The sequence below is a fragment of the Melanotaenia boesemani genome, chromosome 17 (assembly GCF_017639745.1).
Source record: "Melanotaenia boesemani isolate fMelBoe1 chromosome 17, fMelBoe1.pri, whole genome shotgun sequence".
NCBI lineage: Eukaryota > Metazoa > Chordata > Actinopteri > Atheriniformes > Melanotaeniidae > Melanotaenia > Melanotaenia boesemani.
The window spans coordinates 29,019,766-29,027,667 of NC_055698.1; the positions used below are offsets into that span (position 1 = coordinate 29,019,766).

The 7,902-nt window shown below is 37.5% G+C and overlaps 2 long non-coding RNA genes across 2 annotated transcripts; both read right to left on the reverse strand.

The window, feature by feature from the left end:
• Positions 1–5,365: 5,365 nt before the first annotated feature.
• On the reverse strand, positions 5,366–6,142 carry LOC121656646. The gene is made up of 3 exons (XR_006013433.1): positions 6,086–6,142; positions 5,753–5,818; positions 5,366–5,418 (listed from the first exon to the last, which is right to left on the reverse strand). It is a non-coding gene; the product is annotated as an uncharacterized LOC121656646 (long non-coding RNA).
• A 36-nt stretch (positions 6,143–6,178) lies between these two features.
• LOC121656648 lies at positions 6,179–7,048 on the reverse strand. The gene is made up of 3 exons (XR_006013434.1): positions 7,030–7,048; positions 6,617–6,699; positions 6,179–6,216 (listed from the first exon to the last, which is right to left on the reverse strand). It is a non-coding gene; the product is annotated as an uncharacterized LOC121656648 (long non-coding RNA).
• Positions 7,049–7,902: the final 854 nt, after the last annotated feature.

A 7,902-nucleotide genomic window follows, 5' to 3' on the forward strand; every position in this document is an offset into this window, starting at 1 on the left:
TTTCCTGTTTACGGTATGCTTTTTGGGTCCAAAATGCTGGAAACATCTGATGAATGAAGCAGGAAGTGAAGCATGGCTTTGAGCTTTGCTCTGCTTGGAAACTTGGGTACTACCATTCTTGTTTTTTACTAGTAACACTAACTTAAACTTGGTCATCTTACAATAAGAGGTCCTGTGGGAAAAGAAAAAGTTAGTAAAGAAAATGTGCTTTTAACAAATTGGTCATGTAACTGTTGTAAATGTTTTTATCAATATTCTTATTCACTTACTCATTTACATTTTATCCTTATATTCTAGTGACGTTTATTAGGCTCTGCTTTTAATTAATAAAGCTCCATCACTATAGTGCAGCTGAAGTGACAACTTAATCATTGTGTTTGCTTCACAGCTTATAGGTAGTACATCCACATAAGCAGGACACAGACTCACACAGGGTTACTGAGTCAAAATTCACATATTGAGAAAATAGCTGGTCAAAGTATGCAAAGGACGTTGAAACTGCTCTGGGTGCAGAGCAGTGGAAAGATACTGAGAAGATAATTCAGAGAGTAATAGCTAAGAGTGTGATAAGGAATGGTGCAGAAATAGGGAGGATCAAGCTTGTTTTGCAGATCTCATCGGATCTCTCTGTACCAAGGAGGAGGCCTGACTGTGGAAAGGAGCCTGGGAGAGAAGCCAGAAGAGGAACAACGCACCTTGCAAAAATACACACTTACATGAACGCACACAACATGCACGCACATAGCGACATGTATTGTATCAGTGTAAAATGAGGAGGATAACTGAGGTAGGCGGGTCCTTCTGGCTGAACCTGAAGACTCTGCACTTCGTGTATTTGAGCTCAGCAGCTAAAGCTAAGAACTGACCTCCTCTTAAGAGATATTTAACTTTTATTCTTCTGGTCTAACAAAGAATTGTCAATTCTACTCAAACTCTCTGGTGTTTTCTGTCTCCCTTTATAAAGTGGATTTTTTGAACACTATCCTTCTGAATGATTTTACAGGTTTTGGAAAAATTTGGAACTTCATAACCAATAAAGCAAACATAACTAACCTTAGACTGGATCTCAATTACAGATTTACATAAATGTCTAATATATCGTAATTGTATAACAAACTTAATACCGCAACAGACAAGGGCATCTAAGTGAATTTATCACCTTCTAATCTTCTTTCTCGTGTTTTGGACCAAGTTCTTCATATTAAATGTTGCAATGTGTTTTGACTTCATCAGCCAGTCATGTGCAGGCATGTCAGGAGAAGAAGATGAAGTTATTATTTATTCTCTTGTCATGTTTCATCTTTAGGTGTTTTAAATCTGTAAACCTTCTACTGTAACAGTCGTTTCATTTCTGTCCACCTACAGCATCACCTGCAGAGCATCACATTAAACTATTAAACTAAGTATTAAAAGCTGGATACAACTCTTCCACCATCCTTTAGTGTTTAGGAAAAATTCAAATATTGTTGTCAACTACCTGACAATTAATTTATTGACCTTAAAGTTTGTCTGAAGGAAAAACCTTCATGAGGGTTTCTCCATCCAACAGCCTTGATGACTGAAGCTTCAGCTTCCCCATAGTGGTGAAAAATTTAACTCTAATAATGAATGGATAATGAGTCATGCTCAGTTTATACTGGAAGATGGAATATTTTCTAACAAACTAAACATGCAATAACAAAAATTAATAAATCAAATAGATAAATAAATATTTCTGTATTTGTTAGTACATGAATGTATTCAATCACTTATTAAGCTTGTTCTTAATCATTGTTGGTAACCTGCAGCAACCAGAAGCTTTTTATCCCTGTAATGAGTTAATAAAAGATGATGAAGGACACACAAGTACAACCTCAGTTCCCAAAATGTTGGGACAGGTTGATATTTATCATGTTTTTCAGCCTTTTGTTTCAACTTCTTAGAGACGTGTTGCTGCCATCACATTCAAAATGAGCTCATATGTTATATGAAATGACAAAATGTCTCAGTTTGGACATCTGATATGTTGTTTATGTTTTATTGGAAATAAAATATGGATTTAAGAGATTATTCCATTCATTGTCTTTATTTATATATTTACACAACAACACAATTTTTTTACAGGAATTGTTTGTAATAACAGAATTAAATAATAATAGTAATTAAAAATTGAGTCAAAGATTAGACACAAGAAACTGCACGCATCCACATATTCCCACACAGGCACCTAGAGAGTAAAGTATTCACAGTAAATTAAATTTCAGTTTGATATATTGCACTGGTGGAAATAATGTCAATATTGCAGTGTAATTATTTCACTTGGTGTAATAAAGATTAAAAGTAGTTATTCCTATTGTAAAATTAACTATTGTCAGAAGAAACTGTCCACGAGTTGATGAACAAAAAGAGTCAATAGTGCACCAGAATCATTGTACTACTGGTAAATATAATAACAGCTAATGAGATGTGGATGAATGTTTTTCTCTGCTCTTTCCCCCTCCACCTCGTCATTTAGTAGGCTACATCCTCCAGGTGAGACCTCCTTCACCTGTAACGACTCTGCTTTCACTTTGCTTTACACTCACTTTGTTTCGTTGTTTTAAAGGGCTTTATTAATAAAGTTGATACTGACAATAATTAAATTTCTTTTCCCCCCGTAAACAGGTGTTTTACTGCAACAGTAATAAAAACATCAGGTTTGATTCACGTTTCTTTATGAATAATTACTGTTATTCATCCACAGTTCTTGGTGAATCCCCAACAAGGGTGTTTTTTTGTTTGTTTGTTTTTTTTTTCCTAGTTGGTTCAAGATAAATTTGAATTAGCTGAAGGCGTGCAAAATAAACCAAGGTATGTTCAATATTTCAGTCTGTTACTGTAATTTGACTGTGGGTGATGGAAAAGGAGCATCTACTGTCTGCTTGCAGTTCCTGTTCTGACGTTTGGAATAAAAATAAAAAAATAATAATAGAATAAAAACATATTTATTGACTGATGTTTCTTTGACTTGTCAGCTGTCCACATCTTACAGGGCATGTCTGGCTGTAAATGAGATGATGAGACTGGAGATGTTGTCACCTTGGCACAGACTGGTTATAATGGAGAAAACTTTTTAAAATTGGACATGAATAATTTAAAACACGTATGCATAAAACAAGATGCTCTTAGAAGGACACCAGCAGCCTCTGGGTGATGTTATTCTTCCAGAGCATCCTCAGGAAGTCCAGTCTCTGCTGGGCCTTCTTCAGTAGCTCAGAGGTCTTGTTATGACCCACTTTAGGGGTGTGAGAGGGCGTAACAAAAACAGTGGAAAAATGGTGGACAGATGTTTAAGTTAAGTAAAACCAGGTTTTATTATTTTGAACAAATATGAAGAATATTCTCAACAGTGACAACACAACCAGTGTTGGGGGGAAGCAAAACTGCTGAAATAAACACAAAACTATTACCTCTGAAGTCTAACTCAAAATCCCGCCAGATAACCAAAAACACAATGTTAATCAAAAAGGTGAACATAAACTGGTGTACTCAATCCAACCTAAACAAACATTGCAGCAGTTCCAATAAACTAAGAAAAGTGTACAAAAACACTTTACACTAAACTAGCCCAACACATACTAACTTTCCTCTGCTAAGTTTTAACACAAAAGCTTAATCCAATGCTGAAAAAAGAACTTAAAGAGCAGTTAAACATGCTGTATACTATCAAAACCAAAGCCTAGACTACTTCTTAACACTAAAAAACAAAAAGAAAAAGAATGACAGTCAGGTTTACCCTGCTGAAAAGTCTAAGCTATACCAAGTCCAAAATTTGCCACCAACTAGACACAGAAAGCACACAATCCATAGCCACCACAAGTCTGCCAAGATGAAGCAGAAACAGTCTGTGTCAAACAGCTTCACCCTCCAGAATGATCACAGCAACAGTCCTTTATTTCCTGGTGGATGGTGGCTTGTGTTGTGATTGGTCAAGTGGTGAGCCAACCAGAGGGGAGGAGACGAAGGTGTGTCTATTCTGGCCACTCCGAACAGGAAACAGGAACAGGTATTTGCTTGAGTGACGAGTCTCATGTGTCAGCAATAATCGGCTTCCAAACAGGTGTTTACAGTCCAGGTCAGGTCCTCTTCTATACGGACTCCCAAAAAGTGGAAGTCCTCCACCCTCTCCACACAGTCTCTGCTGATGAACAATGATGGAAGTTTTTTCTCTCTCTCTCTCTCTCTCTCGCTCCCCACTAAAGTCTATTAAAAGCGCCTTGGTCTTTGATGTGTTAGTGAGCAGGTTGCCCTCTGCACCACCCAGTCAGCTGCTCCACCTCAACCCTGTATGCAGACTCATCCCCCTCAGAGATGAGCTCTGCAGGATGACCACTCTACCCACTGAGCCATGCCTTCCCCTTCAATTCCTGTGGGATGTCTCCCACAGGGCATGGTGAGAGGGTTAAGTGTGATGTGGGTGTGTGAAAGGGAGTGTTTGTGGCTACAGCGTGGGGGAGGCTGTGAGTGAGGGGTTACCAGGTGGAGTAGGGAAGGTGGGGGGAAGATGGGGGGCGGGGGTTAGAGGTGGGAGGGTGTAGGAGGATGGAGGAGTGGTAGATGGTGCTCTGGTTTCTGGGATGAGCGGCTGGAACATTGGAGTGGGTGCTAGCCCACGCCGGGTGGCTGTCTGGGGGGACCTGGTCCTGTGCCTTTAGGGGGTGTGGCTGCCTCTAGAGTCAGCCTAGAGTCTGGAATGAGTAAAGTATAAAGTATAAAAAGTTTATTACAGGAGAATTATTGAATACAGAATTACTTCCAAGTAATGAGAGTTGTGTCTCCAGCAGAACCAGTCTGACTAAGGGTCTGGGGCAGGACCAGTTAAAGGTCATCTTACCCTTGTAGTGAACTTTTAACAGAGCAAATATATGAAGAGAATAAACATTAAAAATGAATTAAAGCACGATGAGTAAAAATATACAATCTAAAAAGTGTAATATAGTAACAATCAGTGTAAATACAATTTATAAATGAATATAGTAAAGGAAGTAATGATAGTTGCGATTATAATATATAGAGAGCATAAGAAGTACAATTTCTTCCACAGGGTGTTATAATTACTTTTCTTTTCTTTTTTTTTTTATTTATTATGAATACAGACTTCCTTCACCTGCCTTCCCTATTAGTGTAAATCATTTTAAAATTACAAGCAATTTGTTAGTGAAATACATTTTTCACACTATTAATATTGTGATACTGTTAATTGTTTTGTGGCCCAAAAATTGTTGAGTTACAGAGGTTACATCTAAGAAGCCCTAGATTTGAATATGTCAATATCATTGCTGTGTATGCATCTTACCGGAACTGGAGTAAGTCAATAATTTGCTGCTTTCTGGCCCCACGAAAAGGCCACCACAGTAATCAGTTGCCTTCTCCAGAGCAGTGAGAACATTCGCAATGTGTCTGCATGAAAAGATTGAAGCACAAATAGACCTGATTTATCAGAAGGCCAATGCCACTTTCCGTTTTGTCTTGTACACAAATTTACTCAGTACATTATGGCAGAGGTATCCTCATAAACTCCACAAAAAACTATGTAGTAAATGCAGAAGATAATTATACAACTGGGATAAATGGATCAAAGCTCATGTCTTACAACTTTTCCATCACAAATGTGTTCATATTTGCATGTTTTCATTTTCTGATAAACAGAACAATACTGTCGCAGTACTGAGTAAAACATGATTTATAAAGCCTGCGTGTTAACTAGCAGTCACTAGTGAAGAAATGTATTTACTTTCCATTAGACTCTGAAGTGGCCTGGTCCTCAGTTGCTGGCTCAGGGAAATGCTTGTGCTGAGTCCTAATAAGGAATTCATGATAATTAAAAAAAAGTATTAAAGATGTAATACAATATGTAATATAACTGTTCAACTCATTAAACCCAAAAGCCGTTAGAAAACCAGTGAAACAATTTGCCCAAAAAGTGAGCATAGTTACTTTGGCTTAATTGCATTTAAATGTGTGCGCTGAAGAGTCTGAATCAGCTGTGCCAGGGTCAAATTCTTACTCTCAGCTCTTCTACATTCAGCTGTAGAAAAGTATAAGTCAAGAGAAAAAAAACACTTACAAGAGAGACTCTTCTAGTGCAGCTTGAAGTGTAAAATCTTCACTTTCTTCTCCACTCGTCTCCTCTGCTCCTCAGTCTCGATTTCATCTTCAATTTCTTTCTCATCATCTTCGGTTAAGTCAATGTATGACCTAAAAGCAAGTGAGCATTCAGTGAGGTCCAAACTTCAAAAACTTTGAGATCATGAAAGTTTATCTAAAATTCCTCTTGTGCATTAGCATTTTTACTCATGTTTTTATAGCAACATTTTCGATTATTAGATTATTATTAGAAGTTATTACCATACTTTTGTGGATGTGGATAATACATTCAATATTGCAAGTCTTAGAACTTTTATATACACGTCAAGACATAAGAACATTTTTTTCTATGAAAATGCATTTCTATTTGGACAATAAAAAGCTATGTCACAATATTTTTTCATCACAGTTTCATAGGTCCACCACTGACATTATGCACTTTTAATTTTTACTTAAAAAAATGTCTTCTTTTATTGAAAGAATCCTGACACACGGGGATAAACATACATACCTCTCACATTCGTTGAAGTGATTCTCAAGTTTATAGAGGGGGAAATCCTGATTGCAGGATTTACACTTCTCCTGCACACTTTCCTTAAGTACAAAAGATATTGGTATTATTTTTTTACACTTGTCTTGCTGCATGAAAAGGTTAACATCACTACTTTTAAAAATTTAGGTCACAAAATTTAAGCACAATAGCCAATTATATAATTGAAACAGCACTTGTTCATTTGCACCCTTGCATGAATGCATTTTAAAAATGCCTTGGGTTGACTCTACTGAGTTTACATTTTGACAGAAATTGGCTTTACAATCCAACCATAATACAGTAAACTTGTAGAAATAAGTTAGGCTAAAAGTCCTTTTTAAAATTAAATTTCATGAGTTAAACCAATATCAAATTTACTAGATGTGTCTTACCGAATCGTTTGGTTTACACTCCTCCATGTCCACAAGCTTCCTTTGAAGTGGCACAATGTAGGCTATGGCCTTAAATATTCGACACTGTATCCTGAGGAGGGCATTGCTATGTCAACCAATACTCTATTCCGTCCACAACGCATCAGCTTAAAGCCCCCTGCATCAGCCAGCTGAGGGTATGTGTTGATGAGACCTTCAACGAATTTTTTGTGTGTCCCATTATTATTTGGGAAGGTCACTTTTCTTCTTCCCAAGCCCATAGTCTGGAGAGTGCAACGCTCCTTGAGAGCTGGAGACATGTCTGACTCGGGAGCAGAGAGGCAAAAAAAGGCATGAGACCATGGTGTCTGATACTGCCTTTTTAAGCCATTTCTTTTGGATCCAATTTTTGGGGGATATGGCCTAAATAAGGCAGACACCCTGGACTGGATCATATCTTCTCTTGATTGTCCAGTGCAAAGTTGAGGTGGAGCAGAAGCTATGTGAGGGCCAAGAAGCGATGAGGTGCTTGGCTGCGAGTTCAGCATGTGAAGAGGATGATCATATAAAGGGACTGCATTTATGTTAATTTCCTGTTTTGAGGTCACATGAGACTCAGAAGACTTTTTCTGCATAAATAGCTTTAATGGCAAAATTATACCTATCTCCCAATAGTAAGAAATCCTTAAAAAAATTCCTGGATCCAGATGTGATCCAGTTTAGCCTACCTCCAAAATTTTATCACTTGTTCCTTATTCCCTTTCAGACATTTCCTGAACATTTAATCAATATCTGTCCATAACTTCTTGAGTTGTGTTACTAACAGACAGTATTATGTTCATTCTGAGCACAACAAAATATAAGAATGTATTTAAACCTTGCCTCCACTGGAGG